Here is a 17,945-nt window from a genome sequence, read left to right on the forward strand (position 1 = left end):
ATACGCATTGCGATAATTTTTTTTTTTTTTTATCATTTCTACGTTATACACATCCATTTTAATTGGCAGACATACATCAATAAAGTTCTCGCAAAAGGTCATTGGTACACAAAAATACCTTATAAACGAATTATTCTTGTTTCCACCCTACATCTGAAGAAATCGGAAAATCGTAAAACATTATTATAGTATATATTTTTTTTTAGAACAAAATAATAAAGATTCTTATAAGAAAATAAAATTTATTTTTCGTCAACACCTTCCAATAACCTGAAATAGCCTAAACACGACAAGTTAATACAAAATCAAACTGTAAACAATTAGGTACATTTTAATCTACTACTTAAAGTCTTAAAATATACTCATTAATTATGATAAGTTGATCAGTTGATGCCAAAGAACTATGTTCTTATATTTTTATATTATAATTTATAATATATATTATTACCAACCATCAAACATCAAAAGAAGTAAAAAATAATAATCAATAATAAAAATAAATATTGGAAAAAAATTGATGTTTACTTATTCTAAAATTAAATAGTTTTTAAATAAATAAAAATAAAAATATATAAACAATACTATTTAATTAAAAACTGATAAGAATAATGCGCAATTCAAATAATTGGTAATATATTCAATCTACCATTATTATTTTATGTTTGTATAAAACAAACTAAAATTAATAATTGTAATATGAACAATTATAATTTATAAAGCTTTCGATTACGTCAACAAATCAATTAATAATTCATTTTCCCCTTTTCGCAAAAGTTTTGTTTAGTAATTAATATTTTATTAACTATTAATATTTATTTAAAACTTTTGATTACATTATTAAATAATAATTTTAAATTAATAATAAATAGCATAGGTACCCTAAGAAAAAGGTACGTCTTCCAACAGAAACAACATAGTAACTATTGTAATTAAATTAAAGAACAACTAAAAACTAAAATAAATGTATACCAATATTAAATAAAAATGTTAAAATTAAAAAAAAAGTTATAAAAAATTATCCTTTGCAAAAATAATTGATTTAAGTAATAATGATATTAAAGATGTTACTTCATTACTAAAAAAAAAGAATATAACATCTATATATTTTTACATTTAAGAAACTAATAACTCTACATTATATTACAATACTTAAGTTTTCCCATACAATTAAGAGAAACATTAGGCAAACATGTTAGGCAAATATAATACAACTATCGAGGGGTAGACAGACACCTCTGGTACCCCTTGAATCCGCTACTGATTCTAAGAATTCAAACTATCTCATTTACATTCTACTTATAATAGAACACAAATTTATAGGAATTGCTATAAACAATTGTTAAATACATTTTTAAATTTAGATAATAGGTAAATTACATTTGCTATAAAGGATAGAGACAAAAATTGATTTTCATAATCCAGTAAAAATTATATTACAAAAATTAAAAATAATTTTTACTGGGTAAGTATTAAAAACAAACATGATACTTAATACATTTAACTAATCTAAATTGGCATTTGGTTTAAGTTGCATGTAATATAAGTTATTAACTATTCTATAGAACTTTTAAATATTCAAACACAAATCTTATTTTAATATTTCTAAATATTCCAGTACATACTTACTGGAATTAATAATTTATTTTATGTAAAATTAACTTAAATACTGAAAAAAATATTAAAATTATAAATTTCAAATAAAAAGTATTTTAAATATATAATATTTTTTATTTTATTTTTTATTACACTGGTGCTTTGCATTAGCTACAATTTAAGATAGTACTATCTTATTACTGAAACTGATAGAATAATTTTTTCTAAATCAACGCAGTTATTTTTAATATTTTATACCACAAATAAAATTAATTTTTCTTTTTCTTTTGGTGTGTACTTATGGTATTTTAATTTATTGCATTACTGAAAGAGAACAATTATCTTCGAAGTACAATATCTGAGTCATGGCGTGTAATACTAGCTCTGTTATCTATTCATTGAGATGTAAATATTGCTGATGATATATGGTTGGTATCGAATAAGTTATCGAACAATTAAAAAGCTGGACGACTAAGATTAACAATCTGACTCAAATAATAATTTATTCTTTTAAAAGTTTAAACATATTTTTTTTAGCTACTTATTTTTGAATTATTATATTGTTTTTTTTTTTAATAATGTAATATCTAACTGATCACCTCCCTACACCACACCCCACAGAAAAAAATTCCTGGCTACACTACTGGTAGTATTTATTTTAACTCCGCTCTGTAAATGAATATAATTATATATCATATATACATAAACGCCAAATTTGTATAACCCTTATTAACCAATAAAAATTAATTTAATTTTGAAATTAATAATTAATAATGAATTTTATGTATTTATATTTTGTGGTAAATCACTTTTATTCAATGTCGCAGATCACCTGCTACATGAGTGCCTTTTTTATAGACTACTGATCCTTAGTTTAAAACTAAAGATATTGTCAATAACAAGGCAGTACTTATATTTAAAATTATCATTGCCTTGCGTAAAAATGTGCAAATGTTATTAATATGTTAAAGGTAGGTTGGTAGGTAATATACTAATGTATGTTTTTAAATTAATTTTGATATATTATTGTATGAATGAAAACTTGAAAGACAACCATATTATGATACTGTCCTTTAGAAATATGTACTCATATCAAAAGTAAAATAAAATGCAACTACCCTGCTGAATGAGATAACCTTACCGCATTGAACGAATTATATACATATATAAATTTAAACATTAAATAAAAACGTGCATGGTAAGTGTGTTATATTAAGTCTCAAGATACTTTTTTTAAATAATACTCATAATAAATAATAAATATTATTCTCGAGTAGCTATTTGTTTTTTTCCCTTTTTGAACTTTTGTTTTGTTATTTTTTAAACACACTGAGTAATCATTTCTCTAATACCACAAGCGAAATACTTTTTGTGTGCTAATTAAATACCCCTCGCCGGTTCTTCTTCTACACGACGTACAACGAATTTTATGAACAATTCGGGTTTTATACCACATAGTATTGCCCTTCACATTTTCAACCACCTTCGCACGAATCCCCTTTGTCCCACCACCACCACCGCTATATATACGTCTCATCCCTATCAGTCCCCTTTAAAATGGCTTATGTATAAAAGAGGTCCTACCATATTAGATTACTCTGTTTTACGCTCTATAATGTAACACAATACGTCATCCTACGTAAATCGTACGTGCAGTGTTATTCCTTCGAATACAGAGCACTGCACATGCCGCCGCAACCAGCTTGATGATATCATAATTATAAACACTTTACAGTTGTGTAAATATTTCTAGTTGTATTGAATATGTTGTAAGAGAAATAAAAAAACAATTGTAAGAGAGTTTTAAGTCATTGTCTTGCACATAAATAATAATGTTATGTGTGTTCAATTGAAATATTACTTATTAATTTTATTATATTATACGTAATTGAAATCTCATAATTATTTAACTTCATCTCTTACTCTTAAGTTGATACAATTACTTTATTTGCTTATGTTTTGAGAATAATCTAATAGAGGCGAAAAATGATAAACTACAAAACATAAATCATTGTACAGTGAAATTAATTTATGTTAAAATGTTGTTTATATTTTAATTGAAGATGATTTGAATAATTTTTCTCGTGATTATATTTTATTGTATAAAATTTGTGTAAAGAAAATAATATGTTTAGAATACTTAGAACAATTTTACCTTTTATGACCAGAAACAGTAGGTAATATTTAGTGTTATTCTCAATCAGCAAATAAAAAATTATTTTTGGAAAAGTCTCAAAAGGTATTAAATTAAATTTTTCAATTATCTACTTTCTCTGTCTTGTTTATCTATATATTATGTATATTGTATATACATCATCTTGGGAAAAAAATAATTGGCTTCATACTAAATACCTGAATGACAGTAAATAATTTTAAATTAAAAACAAAAGTTAGTCTAGGAAAAATTTACAATTACATTCCAAAATAGTTGATTAGCCAATAATAATGTTTATAAACGAGATATTAAATACTTCTAAAAATGTGAAAACTTTAAATTTCATTGAGAAGTATTATCATATTTAATTACTTATTAATTACTCAAATGTAATACTTTTTTAATGTAAAACTATTAAAAAATGAAATTAATTAATTTGAACTCAAATAAGAACAATAATAAATGTAATTGTGTATGTGTAATTATGAAATTGTTTATTTTGTGACACAAAACAATTATCAGTACACTTGTATTCATTCCGTTGAATTGATACCTCAAATAAATATTAAAAGTCATATTACTTTATTATAATATCGTTTAATGTTTTGGTAAATCTAAATCTAAATCAATCGAACCATTGTTTTAATCAAGTATTAAATATACAATTCAATCCCGCTTGTAAAATTCATCAAAAAACTTAAATGCTTTACCTAAAAATTATATGCATACAATAATTATATGTATGACCTTACTAATATTATATAATATCTAATATATAAAAATCTCATGTCACAATATTGAAAATGTTTGTTAACCGATTTTCATGATATTTTGTGTGTATAATGTATATTAAGTAGGTCTCAGAGAGTGATTTAAACTATTTTTCATACCCATGGTGGCTAGGTGTAAAGGGTGGCTCACCACAAATATTTTTTAATATTTAACGTGTAAATTGTATACCTATATATTATTATCGTTTCAAGTAATATTCAATAAAAATAGATATTTACTAATACGAAAATACCTATATATAAATATATATATATTATACAGTATATCCCAAAAATCCCGCATCACTCTTAATATCTCTATAGAAAATCAATATATTTAAACGCGGTTTTTTTTTTTACATTCCTAAGTATAAAAATTCTAATTGAATGATATAAAGTTCAATTTTTTTAAAAAAAAATTCAAAAATTGACAAAAAATGTTTTATGCATTTAAGAATTTAAAATTTTTATGGTAGCAATTTTGTTTAACACATTTTTTAAAACAGTTAAAAAAAAATATTGAAATTCAATAAAAATTGACCAAGTTAAAGCAAGTTATGTTTTTAAATAATTGTAACAAAAAAATCAATTGTTTCACATTTTAATAATAAAATATTTATTTCAGCATGACAATACTTTTACATACCTAATTAAAGTTTTGATTTGAATAGAAATAAAAATAGCCGTGTCTTATCGTTTGCTGAACAGCGAAACTGGTTACCTATTTTTAAGTACCTTGATTATTATGAAATGAACCTAAAGTTACGAAATTGGACATAATCTTACAGTTATAAATTATAATTAATGCGATTTATAAAAATTATACCTACGCATATTGCAATTTTGTAAATTATAATTAAAATTATTATTTTGTGTTTTTTCTTTATAACTATTACTGCTATTAGTATCATACGTACAGTACGTACCGTGTCTTTAGCTATAACTTTTTATCTCTTACTTATTTTGTTCAATATTTAAAATGACTCATACATTCTCAGTACATGAGTACATTGACATGGTGAAATTTTACTTCCGAAACAACGAAATTTATAGACAAGTAGTGGCGCAACTACGGGGGTGCTAGGGGTGCTGAAGCACCCCCATCTTTACTTAAGTACCCCCAAGTTCCACGTCTTTGTAATTTCAAATATTTATAGTTCTAAAATGTAGTTTTATTTTTTATGATTTATTTTTTTTTTTCTGATCTTGCATACTGACTAATAAAATGCATTGACTTATTAACTTGTTAATAAGTGAATGATAAAATGTATATATTATCACCATTATAGTGACATTGTATATTCAATTCGTTAATTTTTTAGCCATAAAAACAGGAGTGGATCCAATGGGGGGGGGGGGTGCTAGGGTGCCCTTAGAATATTGATTCCTAGAAAACAAATACTCTACACAAAATGCATTTTTTAGCAGGTTGGGTACATTTATACACAAAATAAGAACAAAAAAAATTTACAAGTAATTTTTCTTTATGCAATACTGATGATTGATAACCAGATTTTATATGTCTTTGTTATTCTTTTAAATTATAAAATTATAAAGTTTTATTAGATTCTGAGCGGAATGATGAATATGAATGTATTGATTTTACAATGATGTATGTTTTTATTTATTTTTTTTGTGTGTGTCTATCATCACGTTTTGAAGTAGTAATAGTGCTTTGATTTTTTACTTCAGCCCCTTTTTGAAAAGAAAAATGAATTTAGTTGGTACTTTGAGGGTGGGGGGACAAAATTAAAAAATTCCCAGTAGTTTTCAAAAGCGTCACGAAAAACACTAAAAATATAACGGAAAAACAGGAATTATCAAGCATAATCAGTTTTCAACAATCTATTTACAATTAAATTTAAATATTTTGACTTTTTTTAAGCTATTTATAGACGATTGAAATTTTTGAATTATTTTGCCGATTTCACGCATTCCAAAAAATTTTTAAAATTTAATAGAAGGTTTATTATAAGTTGTACTTATCGTAGTAAAAAATAATCAAAAAACGTTAGTCACAATTTTTGTTCATCATCATTTAAAGATGAGTAAACCTAACCAGTTTTACTGTTCAGCAAACGATAAGACACGGCTATTTTTATTTCTATTCAAATCAAAACTTTAATTAGGTATGTAAAAGTATTGTCATGCTGAAATAAATATTGTATTATTAAAATGTGAAACAATTGATTTTTTTGTTACAATTATTTTAAAACATAACTTGCTCTAACTTGGTCAATTTTTATTGAATTTCAATATTTTTTTTTAACTGTTTTAAAAAATGTGTTCAACAAAATGGCTATCATAAAAATTTTAAATTCTTAAATGCATAAAAAATTTTTTGTCAATTTTTGAACTTTTTTAAAAAAAAATTAAAATTTATGCAATCAGAATTTTCATATTTAGAAATGTAAAAAAAACCGCGTTTAAGTATATTGATTTTATATAGAGATATTAAGGGTGATACGGGACTTTTGGGACATACTGTATATATAATTTGGTGTACGACGAATATGATGTTCTCGATGCATTCCGAAAGTACTCAACCGATTTTGATGAAATTATGATTAATGTGTATAATTTTATCTCCGTCATAAGATAGTATAGTTTTTATCCCGGTTAATGACCTCAATATATTACCTCTTTATTATGTTTAGAGTTGTGCGATTATTTAATCGATTTTTTTAACGAATGATAAATAATCGGTTAATCGATTGAAAAATGGAACTTTAGGAGAGATAGTTATGTAAAATTGATATGTCAGAGATAATATCATCTATACACCAAATCAGAAAATCAAAAATAATTTTTATCCTTACGCTAAATGTTAGCATTGTGAGGATTATAGGCAACCAAACTTAACACGGGTGCATTGTGTACGGGCAACAAAATGACAGCTAGTATATATATATATTTATATATATATTTATATATTATATTTAGTATACCTATTTTAGGATATTTTTTTTTAAATATTGTAGGGATGTTATGTGTTAAAAGCTTTTTTTTTATCCAACAAAAGTAGTATCAATGTATAGGTTCTAGGTCTCCTCCTTAAATTTCTTACCTATTTATAAATGTAATGCTCCAATTGAGCAACCAAACACACACGTTTGTGATATTATGTTAAGCTTTCTAACTTGCTTATTAATTAATACCTTGTTTAGGAAACTCAGTATCCATCCAAAAAATATAACAAAACAAATATTATTGTATTAAATATTATTACTTTTTACTAATACCACTAATTTTTGGATAAACTATTAACATAATATATATTATATACACATAGTGTATATTAATTTATAGCTATGTTATGCTATGACTATATTCCTCAAAGTCAAAACCATGTCACTATATCGAAACCCATGCGACATACACATTAAATTTGTACACGCTAACTTCGCACCATGCACGATCATACGAGTACACATATAATTTTTAACACCATCATGCACGTTATATAAAGACACCAATTCATCTTACATACCTATAAACACATATTTATACTACACGTTCACATAAATTTATACAAATACGAGTAGATAGCATAATATGCTATACTGCTATATAGTACTTATACACAATAAGTACATGACGTACGTACATATGGTACATCCTCCTCTTTCCTCTTTGAAACACACACACTCACTCACATACTCTGTACTACAAATCCAAATATTACCCACAAAATATGTGCTGAAGCCTATCCAATATTTCATTTTTAAAAAATCAAAAAAATCTATGAAGTTATATATTTTGTCATATATGTACCATACTACTTTTTTCAACGAGACTAAACTACATCCAAAAACGATCATTCTCAGAAGCAAAACATACTAACACTACCGTAAATAAGACATGTTAAGATGATACACTATGCACATAACAGGGGCCACATTGCCACCAAAACTAACGTGATGTATTTTATTAAAATTTTCAACATATTGTTGTATCATATAGGATACAGACATTTATTTAAATTAAAAATTTAGAAAATGAATAATAACCAATTAATACAAAGTAGGAATACAATTGGACTTTTAAAAATATCAAGCGGCATACATAACTACTATAGTTAGTTATATACATAGTATAATAAACCACCCTATTATCAAGTTGGCTATAGTAATATTTCTAGTATTGAATAGATACTTTGAGCATGAGCTAGTACTGTATAAATAAATAGTAGGTACGAAATATTTATGATAGCAAATATTATATACATTTGAAGAATATTCAACTTCTATTTAATATTTTAAATGTCCATAATGAGAAAATCTATTTCATAATCTACAAAATTAATAAAGTCCTTATTTTAAATATTATATAACTAATATTTTGAATATTTTAGTGATATTTCAAAATGTTATGGACATCTCTACAGCAAAAATATTAGAAAATAAAACTAACTAGTGCATGGTTTTCAATTATCACTTTACTTTATTAAAATAATCAAGAAAAATAGAAATTTAAATGTACTTAAATTAAACAAAATTTGACCGACTTGAACGGTAGTTCGAGATGCTCTAACAATACTACCCTAACTCTAGCGAGATACGGCTCACTCGGATTTAAATTATCCATGCACAGAAAATTCCTACGAGCGACTGTGTTCGTCATAAAATATGCTTACTTAAAATTACAGTAACTACATTTTAACTATACTGTAATATTAATATTTAACATCATCAGACATAGCATACAATAATATAATCAAGACTTACAACAAAAGCTAGAGTAATTAATTCTGGCTATAATATTTTAGTCGTATTGATTTGCTTAAAAACAAACACATATTAATGTCTATATAAATAATATATACATTTTAGTTTTGCATACCTATTATAGTACGTACATTTTAAAACTATTAGAATTTAAAATTTGCTAAAATCGTTTATTTAATAATTTTCCAGATAATTATCTGTGATAGTACCACGTATTTACATAAATACGAACAAAAAATATAATGAATATTACAAATTTGAAATATTCGTTTGTTAAAAATCAGATCATTATTAAAAATACTCGTTCCTGCTTTAACATCTTGGCATAATCTAGTGCTTAATGTTATATTCTAAAAATAGATTTTTGATGAATACTATGTTAAAAAAAATAATTTTAAACCGTTTGATCAAAACTGAAGTTCTTACAGGATAATAATTTTTTATATTTCAAGTCCACGAAAAATAATAATAAAAAAACTAAGTGAAACGCAGAAGTTAAAATATAAGTAAACAATTTTTTCCGGATCATTGATGAAAAAATTCGTCGATAATATTTAAAATCGTTTCAGTAATAAATGCATTTACCTACCAGGCTATACTCATATTTTCGTGTTTAATAAATAAACAAAGGTGAAAGGAACCACCGTGGGAAATCGTCTGCTAATTAAAAGCGTTTGAAGGTGTTATCCTGACATTGCACACAAAGATTAAACATTAAACCTATAAATCATTGTGTGTGATAAGATTCATAGTTAATTGTACCTTATAGGTAAGCATGAGTTTAAATATATTTTTAACTTAAGACAGTGATTGTTGGTAAAATGGTGAAATGTTTCAAAAAATATTTAAAATTCATTGGTTTAAAAATTACAAATTAGAAATTTTTAATTTTATATGATAAAAAAAAAAACAAAAATAAAATGTATGCCAATTTCCAAAAAATTATTTGGATATTTCCGGTATTGGAATACACCAATAGAATACAAATAAATAAAAACTCTTTGGGAATATTATTTTCATCAGGTCATTAATGAACTATTACTAATCACGAGATTACATAATTATATACCTATTGATTGTTGGAAATCGAATTTTTTGGGATAACTGAAATGTAATTAACGCAAACGTTGTCATCTTTGATTAATAGAAACATTAATCAAAATCGAAATTATATAGGTACCTAGTAATCAGATATTCGTATGTCATACTGTGAGATATTAGATAACCTACTAGATATTATACATAATATACATTATACCTACTATATGCACATAAAAAAACAGATAAATAATAGTAACACAAGTATAATATTAATACATTTATACACTTAACAAAAACAATACATCGCGGGATATTGATGAGTAGAAAAAAGCTGTTGTATACAGGCAAAATAGTACACAAACTGCTTGAGTAAAAGTAACAGAATATTAAGGTAGTATAATTTTAAACCTTAAACTATAAATTATAAGATTCAGAGAATAGGGGAATTACCTTATTTTCTATAAACATAATATAATATTATTGTTAAAAATAATATGACCTTATCGTAACAGTTGCTGAAGATCTGATGGTTGGCGGCAGTTAGTAATGCACGAACAACAGCGATGACGTGAATGGAAGGCAAGATGATGATAGAGTCTTAAAATATGAATGCACGACAAAATAACGACTAGATCGATCGCATAACAACAAACGATGGAACAAAAATCAAGCGCGACCATTTTAGCAAGCATAATCAACATAAACAACTATACGACTTCACGACTACAACTACGGTAATGGTTGCACGTGTGAACGCATGGTACCGTGGTAGCGTTTCTAAACTTGTCCACTAGTTTACTGTTACTACCAATTCGCCGTTAGTAATTTTCTGTACCCAACAATTTTTTTTCACCTAGAACGACGTAGGTGTACCTTCCAAAAGATCTGAAATAAAATGAAAAAAACATTAAAATACTATATAAAAAAATGTGAACTGTTATGTAAGTACATATATGAAAATATCGAATAATAAGTAGATAAGGAAACTAAAAGATATACCAGGATGCCTTATACGTCACTGGAACCTTGACAAAATTTCCAACAGGACGCCTTAACATCACTTTACTGAGTATTCGCCGTAATAACACGTCCAATTCTTAAATATTTCACGTCGGTATAATGTATGGTGTTGCCCTTGAAATAAGTATATATTGTTTATCTATCACGTATCACCAGAGACAGCAGATCGACACGGAGACAATGTCACGGGTGGCAAACTGCTAGGGGTATTTGTAGACAACAGAGAACCAGATAATACCACGGACTTATGTTTGTTGATACGGAAATCCCCCTTTAACTGATCATAAGTACTTTTTCGTTTCTTGTAGCTCTGTTTCGCGAATTTCATTAGACCGTCAAAAGAAGGGACAAAATCCCAAAGCGCACGGTTTTCAAATATTTGTTACCTAACGAAATTCAACATACGTAAACTATAATAAAAATAAAATGAAACCAACGAAATCATCAATGCCAAAACACGTGCGCAGCTTATTTAGAGCCTTTTCATTTTTTTAACTATACCACTTTACACCATCTAGCCCGAAGAACTCAAATATATTCACAAGCTTTATAATAGCTAGTTTATATTAGCTAATATAAGCTAATAATACATTACCAAATATTAGTATACAGTAAACATAAAATCGTGGTTATATAATAAAATTAAAGTAGAGATAATAATATAATATTTGATAAACGAAAAACAATAAAAACAGGCTAAATATTTATTTTTTGACAGTTATTAAATATAATTCATGTGTTAAGTATTTGAATCGATATGTTATTTTTCATATAATATATAAAAATAAATAAATCAAATTCGAAACTAATAGAAGATACCTATAATATCCAAACATTCGCATCCATACGGTATAATAAAGGATTTATCATCTTACCTATCAATATCAAAGGTATTATCGGACAGTGGAGTTAAATTTCCTGATGCCATTAGGTGTACTGGCAATGTTTTCGAATGAATTTTTGACTATAACAATATGTCGACATATATTATTACTGTCACATAATATTATTATGGATAGTTTTCATTTTTTCGTTACGGTATTCTTCCCGAAAGCATAATATTATGTTAAAAAACTAGACAACATATAAAAATATTATGAAAACTAATAATTTTAAGAATAGTTTAATAACTGTGTTAATTTATTTTAAAAATTTTTCCGTTCAAGTATTATTATGAAAATCCTATAAGCCGTAAGTAACAAAAATGTGTAAAATTATAAAAATAAAATGTAATAATGTCAATATCATATTATACCTTAAAAATGTACTTCAGTATAATTTCAAAATTAAAACATTATATCTTAGGATAATACAATATAGTTCAATTCTTACGAAATTATCATTTCCACCTAACCAGTATAGAAACACATGTATTCTTGTCTATCCATAATTGTGCTCTGAAAAATTGTTGAATCTTAAAATACATTAAAAATATTTATGGTTGTTATTAGCTGTAAAAATGTGTTTAAAAAAAAAACTTGATATTTCAACCTTATTAAAAAATCCAATTACAAATGGTTGTCATGTTAATAAATTATGACTGTATTATATTACTTATCATGCATATATAAATACAATTTTTAATTTATATTTTAATAGAATAGAGAGAACCAAATTTTTTTTATTTAGAAATATGATTATAATGGATACAATTATAAATTAAAACCATAAATTAAATGTCTATTAAATACATTAATATTTCAAATGTAATTTCTAGGTCCATTGTACACTGAAGTTTGAACATATTATATCCGTCGTGTATTGATGTTATAACGTTACAACCAAAGTAATTGAACAAAATATTGGTACCTATAATCTATATATAACGTATATGTTATTATTCAAACTTTAAACAATAATTCATCGGGAACTCAATATCGTGATTAAATTTATTTAGCATACGCATACGTTTAAAGTTCAAAACTTATTGTAATGCTATTGGTAAGTTGTTGACATACCAAAATTTGATATTAGCGACCATTGCGCATCTAAAATATTTTAGATATTTGATAAACTGTAACATACAATTTTGATTTATTAAGAAATTGAACACATTATAAGTTTAAACTAATTTTAAAGAATAATTTAATTCAACTGCAAAAATAATTGAAGTATAAAGTACTGTCATGAATAACAAATTAAATGCATACAAATGTATTATATTGTATTGTATTGTAATTTTAAATATATAGGAGTTTAGTTTTTTATAATAGATTTTTTGCAACTGAAACTTTACAATTTTAAAAATAAAAGGAAATATTTGTATTTCTGGTGATGTTACAGTGGTTTTGGATAAATATGAAAACCTAAATAAAGGACACTTAATGTAATGTAAGCATACTTTTGACGTAGCTTTATTATACAGTGAAACTTCCATATAAGGAACTTCCATTTTACGAAATTTTCATTTTATTCATTGTTAATGAATACGTAATTCTATATTTAAAAAATTCCTCCATATTACGAATTTTTTTTTGCTGCTTATTCCACTTCGTTACATGGAGGTTTCACTGTATTATTATCGCATACATTTGTATAGTATAAAACATTTCATATAAATTTTAATAAATAGACAAAACATTTAAGTCCAATATGGTTCATATATCAGTAAATCACATATTTTATATGCACTTATTGTCAAACTTTATTTCACTATTGAACCTATCCTAGTACCTATATTTGCAACTATATATTATAATAATTTCGTTGATTATTTATGTATAATACACATTCGATCCAAAAGTTTATTTCTATTCACAAGGTTAGCACATAGTATTCGGTAGGAAACTGCTTTGTTTAGTAGCTAACCATTGTACAAGTCCATACAAATCCGACCATTTCGTTACCGACTGTGGTTATTTTCAACAGCAGATCTCCGTTTAAACCTAGATCGATATAGACCATATGCCCTATGTCTTCAGTTGCTGAAACTAATACTAATAATTTTTCGGTTTTTATTTTTTCTGTTCCAATATTATTTAGCAATTATGTTTATTAAGGTAATATTAATTGATCTGATCTGATCAATCTACCTTTGATCATTGGATTGTTTGTAAATATTTTGTGTAGATGGATTTATAATTCTATAATTCTATAATCAATGTAAGTTCAAGAAAACAATGATGAGCAGTTATCTACATTTTAATACACATCGTTATGATTATTTCTCTATACTACATTTATAATTACTGATTGATGTATAAGCAATGGAATACAAATAAACTTACTAAATATAATTAATGAACTCGTTAATGACTCTGTTCGATAAAAATATACTACTCGACGAAAAATATGTAGGTAAACTGTATATCGGTTGAGATGATGAGTATTGATTGAAATTATATGTTTATGTTGGTGAAATTAAAAATAACAAAGTAAAATCACGCGGCAAAAATAGTAATATATTGATTTTATTTTTCGATTTAAAATTATTTTATTAATTGATTGAAAACAGTACATAAATATAATATTAATTATTACAGTTTAAAGTTTAAAGTTACAAATCTAACGTGATTTTACATAGCAAATCGAGGGGTGTTTTGTCGACATTGCAGATGCCGCAGCTCAAAACCATGATTTTCACGCGTTAGGTAATTAAATAGATAACAATAAGAAACTGAGAAAAAAATAATAAAAATACTCCCGAATATCAATTCAGATCAGAAAAAAATCGATCAGTCCCTCAGGTGATACGAATTGTTATTATATGATTATGCAGTATTTAGCTGCATAAAACATTAAAATACTTTGATAGTTTATCAAACGGGTGGGATATGAACAAACTTTCTGGAATTATATTTATTAGAATTATGTAAAACAATCTTTTCCGCTTCGACCCGTTATTATATAAAATAAATTTAATAATAATATTTATTACAATAACTAAATTGCAATATAAAGATAACATATCCAATAAAACATTAATCATAAGCTTAACCAATGAGCATAGGTATGTTTGAGAATAAATAATTCGAGTTCCTAGTAAAAAGTGATTTCAGAATTACTTATAGTTATTAAAATCATTTAATTAACTAAATTAATATTATATTCACGTAATAAAAAAAAACCAAAAACCTCTAATTATTGGACTTTTCTAAAATAAATATGACTAAATGTCTAAATGTAGATAGAAACTCATAATAATTAAATAACGATTATATTTTTATTATTGTTTAATCAGTTATAACAATGTAAGATTAGTATTAACATATTTATATAAACTCTAAACGTGCACAATAAAATCTACCGTTCATAAGTTTGAATAACAATTCGAACTTCGAAGTGTAGATAAAATTAAAATAATATCAACTATTTGAATAAAATTTTAGTTTATCAAATATAATTTAAATTGATGAATTAATAATTGTAGGTGAAACGTTGATATTCATATAGAATATGTACAGTCTCATACTGGAAATACCAAATAGAAAACCCAATTGTGCTAAAATTGCGCTATAGGCGTGTCCACGGGGGATGCAGGGTATGCATCTGTACCCCCTGTGATTTCAGGTGGTACCATGAACTAAGATATTCCTTAGTATAAGAAAGACTAAAGCCCCTTAGCCCCTTGGGCACACTCCAGGTTGCACTTTCTTGCGTCAAAGATCTGGACACGCCTTTGGACAGTGCAACATATTTTTAGGAAATCGGAACCTAATAACTAGGGTTCGGATTTGAAGGCCAAAGGCTTTTTTTTGCCTTTTTTACTTATAAATACTTTTTTTGTGTTTAACTTTCAATTGATCTAATAGTTTTTTACACGGCATACGTATTATTGGTTCAAATTAATAAGAGCTTGCGAAGACGATGCATTGTCAATGTTATGTTTAAAATTATTTTAATTAGGTTTTATTATCGGCAATATATTTATTGATAATACTTTATCGAGTTATTAAAATTTAGTAATCTTAATTTAGATAATTATTTATGTATTAAATACATTCCAATAATTTCGGTGAATTTAGAAAGATCGTGTTCTATGCATAAACATATTTCGAGCTCAAAACGTTTTACTGAAGACAACTTATCTGAGTACACGGTATTGAATTTTTTTAATACAAACTAGTTAGTCTATATAAGTTTTTAGTACATTTTGTAATTGCTTTTTTATATAAATTAAATGCTTTTTTACATTTTAAATGCTTTTTTATTGATTATATTCAAATTCAAACCAAATTTATTAGTAAATAAGTTAATTTACAAAATATAATAAATGTTCGACATATTTAAGTCTATGGTGAAAAAGTACATCAATATATTTAATATATTCAGCTCTTTCTAAAGGTAATTTAAATATTTACAATTTTTAAAAGTGTTCATATTGAAATCAATAATAATACATTCGAAATCTGATTCTAAACGGTTTGAAAAAAACTAATGCTTACAGAATGTTCTTTGTATTTAAATACTCGCAAAGAAGAAAAAAAATAGTAGCAATGCATATACTTTTAAATATAAGTAAAATATTTTATTTTTATTGACATTACATAACAATACATTGTAAGTCGTAACATAATACATAAACATTTTATTTTTAAAAGGCAAAAATAAACGTCTGTTTTCATTTCAACCTTTTTTTTGTTTTAAGCCGACTGCGTCCAAGAAAATGCTTTCGCAATACCTACTGCCGCTAAGACTTACTCTCAACTAATCTAATAACCTACACTCATATATTGCGGACTAGATACAGTAAAATGGTTTAAAATTAATAAAATTTAATAATTAGTTTGATCAGACTATAATAGAATATATTAACCAATTAATGTTAAAAAGAATAAATTAATTAGTTTTATTTTTATATTAAAACAACTTATCGGCGAATGCAATAATATAATACAATTTCATTTAAATCTAATTTAGAATAAATATTTTTATTCATAGCGCTTATAACTCATTCAAATATATTTCTATTTCTTAAGAATATTTTGTGTCATTATTTGCATCAAATATATGTTATATAATTTTAAAAACATAGGCAGGTAGGTACGTAATTATTGTTTTAGAATCTGTTATTTTTTATCAAAATTTACAAATACGTAAATGCCATCGATTTATCTATACATAATAATATATTCTCTATAACAGCGGTTCCCAACCTATGGGTTGCATAGATTATATCACAAGATTTGACAATTTTACAAAAAATTCCAAATAATGTTAAAATAATGAACGTATAATGAACACGAAAATGAGCTGAGTCATTTGAATAGTCACTTGACTCAGATTATAAAAAATAAAAAAGGGGAAATATACCATCGCATTCTTAAAATTGTAAATTATAAATGATGATTCAAAATAATTTTATGCAATTCAGTTTTCGTTTTGTTATTATTGAAAAATGATCGATCATGAGGTTACGCATTAAAATAATTATCTGAGCGTTTATTTGACCATATTTAAGCTCATATTACCTTGTATATTAATAATACCTTTATCAAAATACTGATAATAACCGTTATTTGTTTAATCCTGCACTCGAGTTAGTTTAGAATAATTATACATCAAATAACGTGAATAACGACGTAAGTTCACGCAATTATATGTCTGAACCATTAATATAAAAATCCAACTAAAATATTTAAAATAATTTTTGTAACAAATATAATTACTTATGTAATTAGTTACCTCCTTTCTTAAAGA

This window comes from Rhopalosiphum maidis, chromosome 2 (assembly GCF_003676215.2).
Source record: "Rhopalosiphum maidis isolate BTI-1 chromosome 2, ASM367621v3, whole genome shotgun sequence".
NCBI classification, from domain to species: Eukaryota; Metazoa; Arthropoda; class Insecta; order Hemiptera; family Aphididae; genus Rhopalosiphum; species Rhopalosiphum maidis.